This window comes from Saimiri boliviensis, chromosome 11 (genome assembly GCF_048565385.1).
Source record: "Saimiri boliviensis isolate mSaiBol1 chromosome 11, mSaiBol1.pri, whole genome shotgun sequence".
Taxonomy (NCBI): Eukaryota; Metazoa; Chordata; class Mammalia; order Primates; family Cebidae; genus Saimiri; species Saimiri boliviensis.
In genome coordinates, this window is record NC_133459.1 from 11,930,715 (window position 1) to 11,950,263 (window position 19,549).

At 45.0% G+C, this 19,549-nt stretch overlaps 1 pseudogene; it reads left to right on the forward strand.

The window, feature by feature from the left end:
- The first annotated feature begins 1,262 nt into the window (after window positions 1-1,262).
- Window positions 1,263-4,480, forward strand: LOC141580437 (PRAME family member 17-like; annotated as a pseudogene).
- Window positions 4,481-19,549: the final 15,069 nt, after the last annotated feature.

The following is a 19,549-nucleotide window of genomic DNA, read 5'->3' on the forward strand; positions in this document are numbered from 1 at the left end:
AGGAAGTCCTGCAACAATGGAACCTAATTTAGGGAGTCCCTTTAGTCTCCTAACTGGGTTCACTGATGGAACTGAGATTGTGGGCTGTGTGGGACCATAGGAAACTCCCATTCCCATTGTTTTCAACCTTTAGGTTGCAAAGGCATTTCTTTTTTGGTGGGGGTTGGGGGGACAGGAGTCTCCCTCTGTCACCCAGGCTGGAGTGCAGTGGCAGGCTCTTGGCTCACAGCAAGCTCCGCCTGCCGAATTCAAGTGATTCTTGGGCCTCAGCGCCCTCCCCCAATCCCCCTTCCCCAGTAGCTGGGTCTACAGGTGCCCACCATCACATCCGGCTAATTTTTTTTGCATTTTTAGAAGAGACCAGGTTTCACCATGTAGGTCAGGCTTGTCTTGAACTCCTGACCTCAGGTGATCTACCCGTCTTGGCCTCCCAAAGTGGTAGCTTTATAGGCATGAGCCACTGCACCAGGCCTTTTTAAATTTTGAGACAGTTTCACTCTGTTCCCCAGGCTGGAGTGCAAGTGGCATGATCTCAGCTCACTGCACCTCTGTCCCCTGGGGTTCAAGCGATTCTCCTGCCTCGGGCTCCCGAGTGGCTGGGATTATTTTTGAGACCGGGTTTCACCATGTTGATTGACCAGGCTGGTCTCCAATTCCTGACCTTATGATCCACCCACCTCCGCCTCTGAAAGTGCTGAGATTACAGGCATGAGCCACCGCTCCTGGCTGAGAAGACTTTTTTTTTTTTTTTTCCTCTAAAAGTGGAGATCTGAGCATCGGAGATCGCCGTCAGTAATATTTCACAGTGCTGTTAGAGTTTAGTGGAGCAATGGCTAATAATTCATGAATTAGGAGTGATCTTGCCTGCTTTTTATTTTATTTTATTTATTTATTTATTTATTTATTTATTTATTTATTTGAGACGGAGTTTCACTCTTGTTACCCAGGCAGGAGTACAATGGCGCGATCTCGGCTCACCGCAACCTCCGCTTCCTTGGTTCAGGCAACTCTCCTGCCTCAACCTCCTGAGTAGCTGGGATTACCTGCGCGCACCACCATGCCCAGCTAATTTTCTGTATTTTTAGTAGAGATGGGGTTTCACCATGTTGACCAGGATGGTCTCGATCTCTTGACCTCGTGATCCACTCACCTCAGCCTCCCAAAGTCTTGGGATTACAGGCGTGAGCCACTGCGCCCGGCCCAGAAGCTTGCTTTTTCAAAGCTGGACTGCCCTCTAGAGTTTTCCGTGCAGATTTATCAGAATGAGGCTGCAGGCCCCACGCAGACTCGTGGAGCTGGCAGTGCAGAGCCTGCTGAGGGACCCGTGCTTGGACACCTCCACTCTGGATAAGCTGCCAGGGGAAGTCTTCCCCCTGATGTTCACGGAGGTCTTCAGCAGCAGGCACTATGAGATTCTACAGGCCATGGTGCGGACCTGGCCCTTCCCCTGCCTCCCTCTGGGGTCCCTGATGAAGACACCTCCTCTGGAGACCTTGCGAGCCGTGCTGGAGGGACTTGATCCAGTGGTGTACGTGAAGCTTCGCCCCAGGTGAGGTGACTAGGTGGCCTGGTGGGAAGGGCCCAGACATCCAGAGAAGGGACAGCTGGCTCGGGAGGAGTGGTGGGGTTGGGGAGCCAGGATGGCTCAGATGGTGCCGGCGATGAGAGGCCTTGGTCATTGCCCAGCTCCTTGGGGGCTCCCACCATGCAGGGTCCACTGAGCAAACAGGAATCTGCCTCCTCCCAGTGGAAGGTTAAGGAACTACAAGTGGATATCAGGAGTAATCAAAGGGAAAAGGGTGGAGAAGTGACAGAAGGGGACAGGAACAGCTGATTGACATCTTGAATGTGGAGTGAAAGCTCAGGTCTTCCCCGGGAGCAAAGATGGAGCTCCCGTTTCTAAAGACCCATCCCCATCAGTGCTGGGGCCTTGCCTGCATTCTAAGCCTTTCCCCTATTTTACCCACAGGAGGTGGAAACTTCAAGTACTGGATTTGGGGAATGTGAATGAGAATTTCTGGACCACGTGGTCTGGATCCAGGGCCCTGTCGTGCTACCCAGAGGCCACGAGTAAGAGGCAGACAGTGGAGGACCATCCAAGGACGGGAGGGCGAAGGCTGCTGTGGATGTTCATACATGAGCCCTCAAAGGTGTTCATAGACGTCGGCCTCAAGGAAGCTACCCTGGATGAGTGGCTGAGCTACGTCTGCCACTGGATTCACCGCAGAAGACGTTTAGTACAGCTGTGTTGTCGTAAGGTGCAGAATTACCCAATGCCCGCTTCACATTTCAGAAGATTAGTGGAAATGGTATACCCAGACAGTATCCAGGAGTCGGAAGTCCAGAGAAAGCCCTCGCTGAATAGACCACCAGGAAGGTTTGCCCCTTACCTGAGCCAGTTAAGCGAGCTTCACAGAGTCTTGGTAGCCTTCGGTTATGATCATGAGTTATCCGTGTGCCCCCAACAGCAGTTCATTCCTGACTTGGAAACTCCGTCCCTCAGCCTGGGCCGCCCTGAGAGTTTTTTTTATGAGAATTGCCAATTATATCAATGAACACCAGGACCACCGGCACAGGTGAGAAAGGATGGTGAGCTTTCTCCGCATACTATACCACTGCCTTTTTCTTTTTTACAGTAAACACCAGTGGGCATCTACTGTGTGCCAGTCACTAGTGGTGTCACAGGGAATGGGGCACTAGAATGTCAATACATTATGCTGTTCAGTGCTCTATATCCTGAAGGGAGTAACACAAGACCACTCAAATAAGGGCAGAGGGATGGCCTGGGGTAGATGCTACAGAGAGACGTGTAGGCAGCTGGTTAGTCGAGCTCAGATCTGGTAGGGTGCAATTGTGAATTCCTTGTTAGGAATTTTGTTTAAAGTTAATATGATGGGCCAGGCGTGGTGGCTCATGCATGTAATCCAAGCACTTTGGGAGGCTGAGGATCATGAGGTCAAGAGATGAAGACCATCCTGGCCAACATGGGGAAAACCCATCTCCGCTGAAATACAAAGATTAGCTGGGCGTGGTGGCGTGCGCCTGTAGTCCCAGCTGCTTGGGAGGCTGAGGCAGAGGAATTGCTTGAACCCAGGAGGCAGAGATTGCAGTGAACCGAGATTGCGCCACTGTACTCCAGCCTGTCGCTTAGCGACAGAGCGAGACTCTGTCTCAAAAAATAAACAAATAAAAACCATAAAGTTAACATGATGAAAACTTACTCATCATGCAGAGGAGAGTATACAAGAAGGAAGTAGCATCAAACCTGTGCATTTCACAGTAGAAGCTCTGTCCTCACAGCTTAGTAAATGCCGATAATCCTGTCCCTGATTCACTGTCTGTAAACGATTGTTTTAAACTCTGGGAAAGGAAATTGACTTGGGACATGCATGCTTCTGGAACAGGGTGAGGAGTAGGCATGGGAATGGTGCAAAGTGATAGGTGGTTTGCAGATGCAGGCATGTCGGAACGTCTGCAGGCAGGAAGCCACAGCTGATGTCCCCAGACCTTGCTCAGTTGAGTTCTTTGTGCACGTCTCCCACTAGATGAGGTTGTCTGCTGAAAGATGAAGTAAAGAGGCTTTAGAGATGTTGTGGCCTTGAACCAATCACACCAGTGAGGATGAAAGGATTGAGCCTAAAATGGGACTGCCTCTGAATGACCTGAGTCTTTTTCTTTTGAGACAAAAGTTTCGCTCTTGTTGCCCAGGCTGGAGTGCAATGGCGCAATCTTGGCTCACTGCAACCTCTGCCTCCTCGATTCAAGCTATTCTCCCGTCTCAGCCTCCCGAGTAGCAGGGATTACAGGTGCTCACCACCACACCCGGCTAATTTTGTGTTTTTAGTAGAGATGGGGTTTCTCCATGTTGGTCAGGCTGGTCTCAAACTCCCGCCCTCAGGTGATCTGCCTGCCTCAGCCTCTCAAAGTGCTAGGATTACAGGTGCAAGCCACTGTACCCGGCAATGATCTGAGTCTTCATCACGCAGCACCTTGAATGCTGACCATCATGTGATGATGGGAACAAACTTGTATTTGGGTGACCAGCATCGTGGACCAGCAATCTCGAGCCCCTGGGAGCCCTGCTAGAGAAAGCTGCTGCTAACTAGTCTTGAGAGCCTCCTCTTACAGGACTGTGGGATTCAGGACACGCAACTCAGGGTCATCCTGTCTGCCCTGAGCCGCGGCTCCCGGCTCACCACTTCCTAGTTGTACGGAAATGAGGCCTGTGAAGGCTCTGAAAGGCCTGCTGGGTCACACAGGCGGGCTGAGCGAGGCAGGCCCGGAGACGCACCCTGCCCCTCTGAAGAGTCTTGACAGCAGGGGTCATGTCAGTTGGGAGATCCTCACCCTGATTTGGGCTGAGCTGATGCGTGTCCTCAGAGAAGTAGGGCGGCCCCAGAGGGTCTTCTGTGGGCTTGACACCTGCCCTTCCTGTGGTGCATGGCCGTCTGAGAAACTGGAGTTCCATCCTTGCTCCTAGGGAAGGCCTGGTTAAGGGGGTTGGATACTCGCCCTTACGGACACTTGGGCCCTAAAATCAAGGACGTGGGTGCTTTTTTTTTTTTTTTTTTTGACTCAGGGTCTCGCTCTATCACTCAGGCCGAAGTGCAGTGGCAGAATCTCAGCTCACTGCAACCTTCGCCTCCTGGGTTTAAGTGATCCTCCTGCCTCAGCCTCCCAAGTTTCAGCTCTCTGCATATGGCTAGCCAGTTTTCCTAACACCATTTATTAAATAGGAAATCCTTTCTCCATCGCTTGTTTTTGTCAGGGCTTTCAAAGATGTGATGGAGAGAGATGTAAACCGTCATTTTCAGCAAGCTGACAAGAACGGAAAACTAAACACTGCATGTTCTCACCCATAAGTGTGAACATGTTCTCGCGCATTTTGAGCAAGGAGAACACATGGACACAGGGAGGGGGACATCACTCACAGGTGCCTGTTGTGGGGTTGGGGGATAGGGGTGGGGAAGGGATAGCAGGGGGTGGGGGGATAATGGAGGAATAGCATTAGGAGAAATACCTAATGTTGATGAGGGGTTGATGGATGCAGCAAACCACCATGGCATGTGTATACCTATGTAACAAACCTGCATGTTCTGCATATGTAGCCCAGAACTTAAAGTATTTTAAAAAAAAGATAGTTGTCATGATGCAGCATTCCTTAATATAAAAGTCTTATTACAATATTGTATGTGTTTTTATTTACTTAATAGCATTATATATTTTTGGTTAAAATATGTTTGATGAATTATGTATCCGTGATATTAATTCTCCATTTTTAGATATTAAGAGACTATGCTGAAAGGCTGGGCGTGGTGGCTCACACCTGTAATCCAAGCACTTTGGTGGCAAAGGCGGGCGGATCACCAGAGGTCGGGAGTTCAAGACCAGCCTGACCAACATGGTGACACCCCATATTTATAACAGAAAAAAACTTTACACTGAGAAAAAACAAAAGAGGAACCTGTCCAGGGTACTGACCTACATGTATGCAGCCCATGTGGGCCAGGAAGTTCTCTGATGCTTCACTCAGGTGAACCTGGGCTGACTGTGGACCTGGTTGATCTCACACTGCTAGTCTCAAGTGTTCCTCCTGTCCTGGCCTCCCAAACTGCTGAAAGTATAGGCATGGACCACGGGGCCTAGTCTTAACAATTTTTAAAATTATTATGGATACATGAAATTTGCTTATTTACAGGGTACATTTGATATTCTTTTTTTTTTTTTTCTTGGAGATGGAGTCCCACTCTATCCCCCAGACTGGAGTGCAATGGCATAATCTCAACTCACTGCAACCTCTGCCTCTTGGGTTCAAGCAATTCTCCTGCCTCAGATTCCTGAATAGCTTGTCCTACAGGTGCGTGCTAACACGTCTGGCTAATTTTTGTACTTTCAGCAGAGGTGGGGTTTCACCATGTTGGCCAGGCCTGTCTTGAACTGACCTTGTGAACCACCCACCTCAGCCTCCCAAAGCCCTGGGATTACAGGCGTGAGCCACCACACTGGCTTATTATTCCTGCTTTTAAAAGTTGGTCAATTCTTTTGTGTTTATTTCAGAGTTTATATCAGAACAACTCACAGTAATATATACCCCTATTAGAACTTGTCATATAGTCGAAGACAAAGTAGTTAACAATTTTACAAATAGTAGATTGCCTTTGGAGGGATTGATAATTACAAAATATGTAAACACTTCTGGCAGAAGCACATCAAATATGGACACGAGTGAGCAATGTTTGCCCTCAAAGATTTCTTTTTTTCCTTTTTTAAAAAATTTAATTAATTTTTTTTAGAGGTGGGGTTTCACCCTGTTGGCCAGGCTGGTCTTGAATTCTAACCTCATGATCCGCCCACCTCAGCCTCCCAAAGTGCTTGGATTACAGGAGTAAGCCACCACACCCGGCCTTTTTTTTCTTTTTCTTTTTTTTTTTTTTAAGAGGTAGAGTCTCACTCTATCACCCAGGCTGGAGTACAATGATGCAATCTTGGTTGACTGCCAACCTCTGCATCCTGGGCTCAAGCAATCCTCCCCACTCAGCGCCCAGAGTAGCTGGGAGTATAGGTGCATGCCACCTGGTCCAGCTAATTATTTGTAGTTCAGGTAGAGGTGGGACTTCGTCATATTGCACAGACTGGTCTCCAGCTCCTGAGCTCAAGAGATCTACTCACTTTAGCCTCCCAAAATGCTGGGATTACAGGCATGAGCCACCGTGCCTGGCCAAAGGTTGTTGTTAAAGTTAAAGCTTCTACTCATAACATTGAACCTAAATGTCAAGGAAATGCATTAGCAGACTTTTATGTGAACTCAGCTACCACCAGAGTTTTAAGAAATTGGATTAAGTTGTTTCACGTCAAATTATTTATGACAATTTGTGCCATAAACAATACTGTGCACCTGAATTGGAATAACCAAAATAGTATCTGAAAGGATTCACATTTAATCCCGAATGAGGACTCACTGATGGCCTCAATGGCCACCTTATCCTTCCCGAGTTCCTGAAGTTGCCACTATTAAAGGCTCTGTACTCCACAGTCCATCATGTTGTAGAAAAAATTGTTGAATTTGTGAAAACTGGTGTTGGGATGATTGGTTTTTGCTTGTTTGTTTTTAATTGAGATGGAGTCTTGCTCTGTCGCCCAGGCTGGAGTGCAGTGGCTCAATCTCAGCTCACTGTAACCTCTGCCTCCTGGGTTCAAGCAATTTTCCTGACTCAGCCTTCTGAGTAGCTGGGATTACTGGTGTACAGAACCACGCCCAGCTAATTTTTTTGTTTTTAGTAGAGACAGTTTCACCATGTTGGTCAGGCTGGTCTCAAACTCCCAACCTCAGGTGATCTGCACCTCAGCCTTCCAAAGTGCTGGGATTACAGGCGTGTGCCGCCACACCTTGCCTAATCTTTTCTTTTCTCAATAGATGGTATCATAGTATTAGCTTTTATGCACCTAGGACTTGCTCTCAATATGACTCAGTACTGCAAGACCTTGATGCAGTAGTTCAAAGAATATTTCCAGTAGGGGAAGGAGGCTTTCAATGATGGTTAGACCTCCATGCCCCAGTGTTGCGAGATTGCATCTTTTAGAAATGACACCAAGGGAAATCTGCCCATGTGCATCATTCAATGGGACCATACCAGGTGACTTAAAATTAAGGACATCCAAGGAAAAACCTTCCCTAGAAGTAGACCCCATCACACAGTAAACAGCTTTTCCCAGACAATGGAACAAGACTCCATTCGATCTTCTTCCCTGGACTGAGACTTGGGTTTATTTTGCATTAACACGAAATGCTCAAACTTATATTTTATTTTGTCAGGTACTTTCAGCACTCAAAGCCAACACTTTCTAAGGTCTCCTGTTCAAAATTTAGCCACTATCACTTACCAAAGCAATTGCTGGCTACAGAGTCATTTAGATGAATGGGAAGGATCACAACTAATGGTAGGACCTGCTCTCATACACAGTTGGGTAGCAATTGAGGACGCTAACTTCATGATAAGGTTTGTTATCCTTCCTTTGGCAAGTTGGTCAATTTTATTTTTTATTTTTTATTTTTTATTTTTTTGAGATAGTCTCGCTCTGTCTCCCAGGCTGGAGTATGGTGCCACGATCTTGGCTCACTGCAGCCTTCTGTATTCAAGCAATTCTCCTGCCTCAGCTTCCCAAGCAGCTGGGACTACAGGCACCCGCCACTGTGCCCAGCTAATATTTTGTATTTTTAGTAGATTCAGGATTTCACTGTGTTAGCCAGGATGGTCTCCATCTCCCAATCTCATGATCCATCCTCTTCGGCCTCCCAAAGTGCTGGGATTACAGGCTTGAACCACCACCACCGGACCTAATATTTTCAGTCAAATGACTTGGCACTGAGAAGAAGCTATAGATGTAAATGCGTGGCCTATGACTTTTGTTGATTTCATTACTGATAATTTATCTGTATGCATAGGAAGCATTAGCGTAACTGGGTCTTATCTAGGTAGTGTCCCAGCCTCCCTTATAATCAGACTCTTTGGTCTGACATACATTATGAAGACTGGATGCTCTAGTAGCAATTAGAATGCCAGTAGACATAGAATCAGTACATGACCATGTTACTCTCTGCCATATAATCAGAGAACTTACTGAAATGAGATATAGGTTCATTGGAGATTCTAGAGGCAAATAGAATGCCTCTATAGGTCTACTATATGCAATAAATAATAGTTTTATTTATTGGATGCATCAATACTCAGGGCATGTTTGGAGAGGAACCTATTTATTCTTCAATGGAGATGGTCTGCCAGGATTACTTTATACAATTCATAGAAGTATTTTTTTCTTCCCACCCCAATTCAAACCATTATCATGCAACCTGGTGTCAATGGAAGTCAAGGCTGTTGAGGCAGAAATAAATAAAGCTTCATTGAATGCTAAATGTGAGGATTGACCTGGAAGACACACACCGACAAAGGGGGTGTGTTCCAACGTCTGTCAGAAGTTGGAATGCTTTTGTGAGAAAGGTTAAAAGAAGGGAATGGGACTCCTCATATCAGCTTTCTAAAAATTTTCTTTTGTCTTATTGACCTGGCAAGGGTCCAATAGAGTTTTGTTTCTGTGTTTTTCACTGGAAGGTGCAATAAGGAGGTTACAGTTATTGGCTTTAGATGACAACATAACAGGCTAGAACATTTACTTGCAAGACAGCCAGCAAAACTTCATGATCAGAATCAGATCAGTGTCCTCACTGTCAGAAGGTGAAAGCTTCATCAGTACTTGAAGAGTTTGAGGCTCTTGTGAACTCATGACAGATTCTCTTTTTTTTTAATTTAATTTTTTATTTTATAATTTTTTGTTTTAAAGACGGGGTTTCACCATGTTGGTCAGGCAGGTCTTGAACTCCGGACATCAGGTGATCCACCCACCTTGGCCTCCAAAGTGCTTGGATTATAGACGGGAGCCACCACGCCCGGCTAATCATTCTTTACTTAGGGACAGGATATAAGCCAATCATAAGACCTTCCACAGGCGGTTAATTTGGAAGCCTGCCTAATGTGACCTGTAGGTTTCCACTGGCAAGATGCAGGTACAGATATGACAAAGAATAACCATGACCTTCATATCACCCCCACCTGGTGAGTAATGGGATCCTTTTGACCTTTTCTCTACATAAAACCAGGTCACTCATCTTGTGTAGCAACAAAATATATAGTCTACTTAATGAAGAAAGAGACTCTGTGGAAAAAAAAAATTATTATGACATAAGCAAAGCAGCTGGGCATGGTGGCACGTGCCTGTAGTCCCAGCTACTTGAGAGGCTGAGGTGGGAGGATCGCTTGAGCCTAGGAGTTCTGGGCTGTAGTATGCTTTGCCCATCGGATGTCCACACTAAGTTTGGCATCAATATGGTGACCTCCTGGGAGTGGGGGACCCCCAGGTTGCCTAAGGAGGGGTGAACTGGCTCAGGTCAAAAACAGAGCAGGCCAAAACTCCTGTGCTGATCAGTAGTGCACGCCTTTGAAGTGCCACTGCACTCCAGCCTGGGCAACATAGAGAGACCCTGTCTCTTAAAAAAAGGAGAGATCCAAGATGGCTGATCACTAACAGCTCGGGATTGTAGCTCCCACTGAAAGCGCAAAGAATGAGAGGACGCCACACCTTCATATGAATTCTTGTTGCTCACGCACCAGGAGATTCCCAGCGGAGGAGCCCCACGGGTCGCCAGCGCGACTCTTGTGACCGGCGAGGCGGTTTTGCCGGCGCCTTGGAGCGACGGTTCTTGGTGCAGAGTCGGAGAAGCACCATTAATCTTAACGCCGCTGATTTGGTCGGTGCAGTGGGTTGCTCAGATTTCGGCGCTGAGAATCAGTAAGTTGGACGTCCACTCAGAAACCTAATTACAAAGACGGCGAATTCAAAGACCACAGATGGATAAATTTATAACGAAGGGAGGAAAACGGCCAAAAAAGGCTGAGAATGCCCAAGATCAGAACGCCTCTCCCTCAGCGGGGTATCACAGTTCCTCATCAGCAACGGAACAAGGCTTGATGGAGAACGAGTGTGTTCCAATTACAGAAGCAGGCTTCAAAATGTGGATAATGAGAAACTTCTGTGAATTAAAAGAACTTGTTTTAACCCAATCTAAAGCAACTAAGAACTTTGAAAAAAGATTTGACGAAATGTTAACAAGAATACACAATTTAGAGAGGAATATAAGTGAATTGATGGAGCTGAAAAACACAATAGGAGAACTTCGTGAAGTATGCACAAGTTTTAACAGCCGAATTGATCAAGCAGAAGAAAGGATATCAGAGGTCGAAGACCAACTCAATGAAATAAAACAAGAAGACAAGATTAGAGAAAAAAGGATACAAAGGAACGAGCAAAGTCTCCAAGAAATATGGGACTATGTGAAAAGACCTAATCTACGCTTGATAGGTGTACCTGAATGTGACGAAGAGAATGAATCTAAGTTGGAAAATACGCTTCAGGACATTATTCAGGAAAATTTTCCCAGCCTAGTAAGGCAGGATAATATTCAACTCCAGGTAATACAGAGAACACCACAGAGATATTCCTCAAGAAGAGCAACTCCAAGGCACATAATCATCAGATTCACCAGGGTTGAAATGAAGGAGAAAATACTAAGGGCAGCCAGAGAGAAAGGTCAGGTTACCCACAAAGGGAAGCCTATCAGACTTACAGCAGATCTCTCAGCAGAAACCCTATAAGCCAGAAGAGAGTGGGGGCCAATATTCAACATCCTTAAAGAAAAGAACTTTCAACCCAGAATTTCACATCCAGCCAAACTAAGCTTCACATGTGAAGGAAAAATAAAGTTTTTTGTGAATAAGCAAGCACTCAGAGATTTCATCACCACCAGGCCTGCTTTACAAGAGCTTCTGAAAGAACCACTACACATATGAAAGGAACAAACAGTATCAGCCTTTCTAAAAAAATTATCAAAAAGAGCATCAATATAATGAAGAATTTACATCAACTAATGGACAAAATAGCCAGCTAATGGCAGTATTAAACTCACATATATTATTATTAATTCTAAATTTAAATCGACTAAATCCCCCAATCCAAAGACAGGCAATTTGAATAAAAAACTAAAACCCATCAGTATGCTGCATCCAGATCCATCTCACATTCGAGGATACACAAAGACTCCAAACAAGGGATGGAGAAAGATTTACCAACCAAACAGAGAGCTAAAATAATTAAATAAAAAGCAGAAGTTACAATTAAGCAACAAAGATCAAAAGAAGCAAAGAAGGACATTATATAATGATAAAAGGATCAATGCAACAACAAGAAGAGCTAAAGATCCTAAATATATACGCACCCAATACAGGAATACGCAGACATACAAGACTTATAAAGAGACTTAGACTCCCACATAATAATAGTGGGAGACTTCAACATTAATATTAGACAGATCAATGAGACAGAAAATTAACAACGATATTCAGGACTTGAACTCATATAGGGAACAAGTAAATGTAATTAACATTTATAGAACTCTGCACTTTAAATATACAAAATATACACTCTTATCAGTACCATATCATATCAACTTAGAAGTTTAAAAGAAATCTTGGTTGGCTCCTTGTTTGCTATTCTCTTCCCTCATTTTCTTTCATGTCTCCATTATTAAGGACAATTATAGGCATACCCATATTTAGACTGCATTCTAGCTCGGGCAATAAAAGCAATACCCCCATCCTCTCTCCTTCTTCCTCTTTCTCTTTCTTCCTCTTCTTTATTCTTTAAAAAAAAAAAAAAAAAAAAAAAGAATGCGTGGTCCACTTAATATAGAAATTTATCTCTCTCTTTCAGTAGGTACATTAACTAACACATACCTTCCCTGTTTCCCTGCCCCCCGACCCCTCACTTTGCCCTTCCCATTGAGTAGTAAGTCCCATGATGTCATCTTGGTGAGGTCCCTTAATTTACCTTCACTTTTCTATAAAGGTATACAATTAAGGTATCACAGCATTAAAAAAAAAAAAAAAAAAAAAAAAAAAAAAAAAAAAGGGGCCGGGCACGGTGGCTCAAGCCTGTAATCCTAGCACTTTGGGAGGCCGAGGTGGGTGGATCACGAGGTCAAGAGATCAAGACCATCCTGGTCAACATGGTGAAACCCCGTCTCTACTAAAAATACGAAAAATTAGCTGGGCATGGTGGCTTGTGCCTGTAATCCCAGCTACTCAGGAGGCTGAGGCAGGAGAATTGCCTGAACCCAGGAGGCAGAGGTTGCGGTGAGCCAAGATCATGCCATTGCACTCCAGCCTGGGTAACAAGAGCAAAACTCCATCTCAAAATAAAAAAGAAAAAGAAAAGAAATGAGCAAAGCAATGGAAATAAATGTGATATTATTCAGGGAGGTAAAGAAAGACAAAGGTTTTGAAAGAAAAATAAGGAGGATTACATAAATTGTTTTGAAAGACTCATCCTTGCTCATAAGAATAAAAACCACCAGGCGCAGTGGCTCACACTTGTAATCCCAGCACTTTGGGAGGCCAAGGCGGGCAGATCACCAGGTCAATAGATCAAGACCATCCTGGCCAACATAGTGAAACCCCATCTCTACTAAAAATTAAAAAAAAAAAAAAATCTGGTCTGGTGTGGTGGCTCACGCCTGTAATCCAAGTACTTTGGAGGCCAAGGTGGGCAGATCACCTGAGGTCAGGGGTTCAAGACTAGCCTGACCAACATGGTGAAACCCTGTCTTAAAAACAAACAAAAAAATTAAGCTGGGCATGGTGGCGTGCGTCTGTAGTCCCAGCTAATCGAGAGGCTGAGGCAGGAGAATAGCTTGAACCCAGGAGGTCGAAGTTGCAGTGAGCCAAGATTATCCCACTGCACTCCAGCCTGGTGCCTGATGACAGAGCAAGACTGTCTCGGAAAAAAAAAAAAAAAAAGAACATAAACCAAGGAGGCATCAGTGCAAGTTTGGATAGATTCCTCCTCCACCCTCTCAATGACCCCAACATGTTTACCAAGTCTTGACTCACTCGCAGAATCCTATTAAAACATCTACCTCAACCCTGCCCAGTCCCCACTCTCACTTCCCTTTGTAATTTTGACATGACTCTATTACAGGACCATCAGGTTCCTAAGCCTGGTGCACAGTAGCACACCAGTATTCTGAGACAGCAGGGTTTGCAGCAGAGAGTTTAATGTTCACAGGATGACTGAATGAGAAGCTGGGAGGAGACCCTCAAATTCATCTCCCCAAGGAGTACTGAGGGTTTTCAGGAGATCATGGATAGCAAGGAGCTGGAAATTTGGAGTACTTTGGTGGCAGGGGGAGGTATGAAGTCAACAGGATGTAGAAACTGCATTCTTGGTGAGTTGGTGCCTTACAGGGCCCTGCAAATCAGCTGGCATCAATAGTTTTACTGACATGCAGAACCTGAAAGAATATCTCCAATGAAAAAGTCAATGTTTTACAATGTTTAAATAGTCTGCAGTGCAGTTAAGGTGAACTGTAATCTAAGGTCTACATGATTTTGGGATGGTAGGCTGCCATCAACCATGAGGAAGCAGGCCAGAGAGCAAACTAACCTCATGATGAATTCGGAATGGGCTGCAAGCTTGGTTTATTTTTGTTTCTCCCCCTCCCTTCTCCACTGATTAAATTGATAAGGGTTATAGGTATTGTTTCTTTTCTTTTTTTTTTTTTTCTGAGATGGAGTTTCACTCTTGTTACCCAGGCTGGAGTGCAGTGGCGGGATCTCGGTTCACTGCAACCTCCGCCTCCTGGGTTCAAGCAATTCTCCTGCCTCAGCCTCCTGAGTAGCTGGAATTACAGGCGTGTGCCACCATGCCCAGCTAATTTTTGTATTTTTGGTAGAGACGGGGTTTCACCATGTTGACCAGGATGGTCTCGATCTGTTGACCTCGTGATCCTCCTGCCTCGGCCTCCCAAAGTGCTGGGATTACAGGCTTGAGCCACCCCGCCCGGCCTAGGTATTGTTTCAGTTTCTTCCAGAGAAGCCTTAACTTAAGCCCTGAGACCAATCACACCCTCAGTGGCACCTCTCTTCCACTTGAATGAGTGAATAATCTGGTACATTAGGTGATGTAAAACCCACAAGACCATCTGATACATGACAGTTTTATTCTGATTTTGTAGGGATGATGATGCCTCAGTTTTTATAAATCTTTTTTTTTTTTTTTCTGAGATGGAGTCCTGTCTGTCTCCCAGGCTGGAGTACAGTGGCATGATCTCGGCTCAATGCAACCTCTGCCTCCTGGGTTCAAGCAATTCTGCCTCAGCCTCCCATGTAGCTGGCATTACAGGCACTGCCACAGCTGGCTAATTTTGTGTTTTCAGCAGAGACGGGTTTTCTCCATGTTGGTCAGGCTGGTCTGGAACTCCCATCCTCAGGTCATCCACCTACTTTAGCCTCCCAAAAAGTGCTAGGATTACAGGTGTGAGCCACTGTACCTGGCCTATAAAGCTATTTTAACTATGAAATATTTTTATAATTTTGATGTGTTCTCCTGACAACACTATTTTCAGGTTTTATTTTTCTGTCTAATGTCCAGAACAGATTGAACCCTTCCCTGCCTCACACTCAGAACTATACAGGTCACACATTAGTAAAATTTCATCAGTGTTTGTGGAGTTCATTAATGAATGAATTCTTTTTTTTTTTTTTTTTTTTGACAGCATCTCCCTCTATCACCCAGGCTGGAGTGCAATGGCACAATCTCAGCTCACTGCAACCTCTGCCTCCTGGGTTCAAGAGATTTTCCCATCTCAGCCTCCAGAGTAGCTGGAATACAGACATTTTTGTATTTTTAGAGACGGGGTTTCACCATGTTAGCTAGGCTGGTCTTGGGCTCCTGACCTCAGGTGAGCCACCCTGGCTGGCCTTGAATGAATGAATTCACTTCCACCCGATCCCTAACGCTTTCAATTTCTTGATTCAGGAAATGAATATGAATATCTGATACTAATAGATTTCTGATTCAATCAATTAATCTTCAGAGAGCCAAAATCCCAATCAGGATTAATTGGGTGGAGATTCAGAAATCCAATCAGATATCAGTTTTTGATTGGAAGCTAGCAGTGGATACTTTGAAGGGAGGGGATGGGAGTGGTGATTACAAAGGTCAATAAAAGCTTCAAAAGACCCACGGGAGAGACCATAAGTCTTCGAACCTGGAGTTACTGCTTGTTTCTTGAGGTTTGAGCACCCTGCAAACTGAGTCCAGATCTGGTAAGTCACTAATCTCTGTAAGGACCCTCCTGTACGGCCCCTTCCACCTGATCTACAGTCAGCCCGTCTGGCATGGGGAGAATTCAGCCTAAGATGGCACAGAGTTATATCTTGTCATTTTTTGTTTTTGTTTTTGTTTTTGTTTTTGTTTTTACTTTTTTCATACGAACAGTATGAAAAACAGCTTTGATTTCTTCCTCTAAATGGAGTTTTAAAGCCTGGTCAAAGGGTGAAACCCCACCTTTACTAAAAATATAAAAATTAGCCAGGCATGGTGGTAGTCACCTGTAATTCCAGCTACTAGGGAGGCTGAAGCAGAATTATTTGAACCCAGAAGACAGAGGTGGCAGTGAGCCGACACGGTGCCACTGTACTCCAGCCTGGGCCACAGACTGAGCATCCGTCTCAAAAAAAAAAAAAATTGCAGTTTTGTCTTTATTTCAAAAATTTTGATTTGTGCTTTGGTTTATGTCATTTCAAAATTCTTACAGGGTAGGCTCAGGCCTCACACCCATAATCCCAGCACTTGGGAGGCCGAGGCAAGCAGATCACCTGAGGTTGGGTGTTCTAGACCAGCCTGGTCAACAGGGCAAAACCCCGTCTCTACTAAATAATAATAATAATAATATATAATTTGCTGGGCCTGGTGGCACATGCCTGTAATCCCAGCTACTCGGGAAAGTGAGGAAGAGGAGTCACTTTAACCTGGGAGGCAGAGGTTGTGTGAGCCGAGATCTTGCCATTGCACTCCAGCCTGGGAAACAAGAGCGAAACTCCATGTCAAAAAAAAAAAAAAAAGCTGGGCATGGTGGCTCATGCCTGTAATTTCAGCACTTTGGGAGGCTGAGGCCAGCCTGACCAACTTGGCAAAATCTTCTCTTTACTAGAAATACAAAAATTACCTGGGCAGTGGTGGGTGCCTGTTATCCCTACTCAAGAAGTTGAGGCAAGAGAATCCCTTGAACCTGGGAGGCGTAGGTTGCAGTGAGCCGGGATCCTGTCATTGCACTCTAGCCTGGGGGACCAAAAAAAAAAAAAAAATTCTTGGTGGGAGCAGAAACTCATGCTTATAAACCAAAAGTTAGGGAGGCCAAGGTGGGAGGATCATTTCAGCCTAGGGATTCAAGACCAATCTGGGCAACATGGCAAACCCCCATCTCTACAAAATATTTTTTTGGGGGTTGAGGGGTTAGAGTCTCACTCTGTTGCCCAGGCTGGATCACAGTGGTGTCATCTCGGCTCACTGGAAGTGAGACTGCAGTTTCACTCTGCCTCCCAGGCTCCAGCTATTCTCTTGCCTCAATCTCCCGAGTAGCTGGGATTACAGCCACCTGCCACCATGCTCAGCTAATTTTTGTGTTTTTAGTAGAGGTGGAGTTTCACCATGTTGACCAGGCTGGTCTCAAACTCCTGACCTCAAGTTATCCACCCGTCTTGGCCTCCTAAAATGCTGGGATTATAGCCATGAGCCACCGGTGCCCGGCCTCTACAAAAAACTTCTTTAATATATTAGTCATGGTGGCATGCATCTGTACTCCCAGCTGTTTGGGTGGCTCACATGGGAGAATCCCTTGAGCCTGGAAAATTGAGGTTGCAGTGAGCCGTGCTCACACCACTGCTGTACTCTAGCCTGGGCAATACAATGAGATCCTGTCCAAAAAAAACCCCACCAAAAAAATTTTAACCAAACAGTTAAGAAAATCCAAGCAATTGAAATCAGTAGGCCAATCCCAACCCCCACAAAAAGGGGGAGAAAGAGAGTTTAGAAGCCTCTACATGCCAACATCCCATTTAGACGGTTTAATCCGGCAGTTGTGTTTTGTTAGAAAAACTGTGTTAAAGGTTTCCAGTAATTCCCACAGTGGCCATAAATTATCCTGGGTGTAATTTTACCATCAGTTTAAAAATGGCCACATGAGAATGACCATGAAATCTGAATGGTCTTCTGTCAGAAAGAGGTTAAACCCCTCCCTATCTCACAGTTCGGACTATGAAGGTCACACATTAGTAAAACTCCCTGTTTATGGAGCAAATCAGTGAATGAGTCCTAGAGTTTCACCCTATCCCTAATTCTTTCACTTTAATGAATGAAAATCTAATTTGTTCAGTTAATCTGTAAGAAAGCCAACAATTCAATCAGGATTAACTGGGGTTAGGAAAACTTAAGGAATCTAATCAAATATTTTCTTTTTCCTTTTTTTTCTTTTCTTTTTTTTTTTTTTTGAGATGGAGTTTCACTGTATCACCCAGGCTGGAGCACAGTGGCTCGATCTTGGCTCACTGCAACCTCCACCTCCCGGGTTCAAGTGATTCTCCTGTCTCAGCCTCTAGAGTAGCTGGGATTACAGGCATGTACCACTACACCTGGCTAAGTTTTTGTATTTTTAATAGAGATGGGGTTTCTCCATGTTGGCCAGGCCTCGAACTCCCAACCTCAGGTGATCCACCCACCTTTGCCTCCCAAAGTGCTGGGATTACAGGCATAAGCCACTCATGCCAGACCTTCAATTTTTTTTTATTTTTTTTGAGACCAGTTTTGCTCTTGTCTCCAGGCTAAAGTGCAATGGCATGATTGGCTCAATACAACCTCCTCCTCCCAAGTTCAAGTGATACTTCATCCTCAACCTCTCCAATAGCTGGGATTAAAGGTGCTAGCCACCACACACAGATAAATTGTGTCTTTTTAGTGGACATGAGGTTTCGTCATTTTGGCCAGGCTTTTCCCCCCGCTGTTCATGGAGGCCTTGAACCCTTGACCTCAGATGATCCACCCAGCTCAGCCTCCCAACGAGTTGGGATTGTGGGCAAGAGACGCCATTCCCAACCCCATTCTATTCCTTAATAATATGTTTAGAGCAGGCTAGGTGCAGTGGCTCATGCCTGTTTTTCCAGATGAAAGGATTTGGGCTTTGAATTTTCCTCTAAATGCAGTTTTGTCTTTATTCCAAAAATGTTGATTTGTGCCTTGGTTTCTGTCATTTCAAAATTCAGAAGTTGTTTCTTTTTTCTTGAGACAGAATCTCGCTCTGTTGCCCAGGCTGGAGTGCAACGGCATGATCTCGGCTCACTGAAACCTCTGACTCCCTGGTTTAAGTGATTCTCCTCCCTCATCCTCCCAAGTAGCTTGAACTGCAGGCGCCTGCAACCATGCCCAGCTAATTTTTTTTTTTTTTTTTTTTTGGTATTTTTAGTAGAGATGAGGTTTCATTGTGTTGGCCAGGCTGATCTTGAACTCCTGACCTCATGATCCACCTGCCTCAGCCTCCCAAAGTGTTGGGATTACAGGTGTGAGTCACTGCACCTATCCAAAGTGGGTCATTTTTAATATGTGTAGGAGATTTGTACTGGAAACATCTCTGTCTTGCAAATGATCCATAATACTGTCACATAGCTTTAAAAATTTCTCACTGAAATTTTAAATAATGAGGCCAGGCGTGGAGGCTCAGGCCTATAATCCCAGAATTTTGGGAGGCCAATGTGAGTGAATTGCTTGAGTCTAGGTGTTCAAGACCGGCGTGGACAACATAGCGAAACCCGCTGTCTTTACAAGAGGTCAAAAAATCAAAGATTAGCTGGGAGTGTTGATGCAGGACTGTGGTCCTAGCTACTCGGGAAACTGAGGTGGAAGAATCCTTAGAGCCTGGGAGGTCACGACTGCACTGAGCTGAGATGGCACCACTGTACTCCAGCCACTCCAGCCTGGGTGACAGAGCAAGACCCTATCAGAAAAAAAAAGAAAAAAGAAAGAAAAGAAAAGAAAGGAAGACAGAGGGAGGAAAACAGGAAAAGAAGAAAGTGAGAGAGAAAGGGAAAGACAAATAGAGAAGTAAGCTTAA